Genomic DNA, 974 nt, shown 5'->3' with positions numbered 1-974 from the left:
AATATCCCGCACCCAACAAGGTAAAACTTGCCAAGACTGAAATACGATAAGACATTATAAGGCATACAAAACAAGAAAATATTACCCATAATGAGAAGAAAAATAGAAATGGACATAGATGTTAGAATTACTACACAAAGACATTAAAATGGCTTTAAAATTATACTTCTTATGTTTAAGAAGGTAGAGGAAAGTATGGGCATATGAAGGAGAGATATAGAAGATAGAAAACTGACTCAAATCTTACTTCTAAAAATATAGAATATGATGTCTGAGATAAAAATACACTGGATGACATTACTAGCATATTAGACACTGCTGAAGAAAGTTTAGTGAACTTTGAGACATAACAATAGAAACTGTCCAAAAGGAAACAGAGAGAAAGAAGACAGAAAAAAAGTGAACAGAGCAAGGGTGAGCTGTGGCATAACTTCAAGTGGCCTAATATACCAGCGGTGCCAAAAAAAAATGTATAGAAGCGGACACTTTGGTCAACATTGCTCAAGCGGTAACTCACTGTAATCGGAAATATCTGGACGCTGATGGCAACCACTTTGAGCACCTCTTGTAATTGCAGAAGTCTAACGTGACTTGTATTCATCTTTTGTTATCGGTATATATTGAGCATTACAATTTTAATACAGTTTCCCTTTCTTAAAACTTGTATACATTTTTTGACACCCTCTTTATATGTAATCGGAGTCCTAGATGGAGTTAGGGAGACAGAAATATTATTTGAAGAACTGATGGCAGAAACTTTTCCAAATGTACTAAAAATTATAAACCCACTGCTCCAAGAAGCTCAACAAAACTCAAGCACAAGAAACATGAAGAAAATCATACCAAGGCATATCATAATGCTTATTGTTTCTCCACAGATCCTCACCATATAGCTAGTGAGGATATTTGGAGAAACTACAACTTTCATACAATGCTTTTGGAATGTAAAATAGAACAGCCATATTAGAAAATAG

This window comes from Hipposideros armiger, unplaced genomic scaffold (assembly GCF_001890085.2).
Source record: "Hipposideros armiger isolate ML-2016 unplaced genomic scaffold, ASM189008v1 scaffold_505, whole genome shotgun sequence".
In the NCBI taxonomy this organism is placed as follows: Eukaryota; Metazoa; Chordata; class Mammalia; order Chiroptera; family Hipposideridae; genus Hipposideros; species Hipposideros armiger.
Note: the sequence above shows the minus strand (reverse complement) of the source record.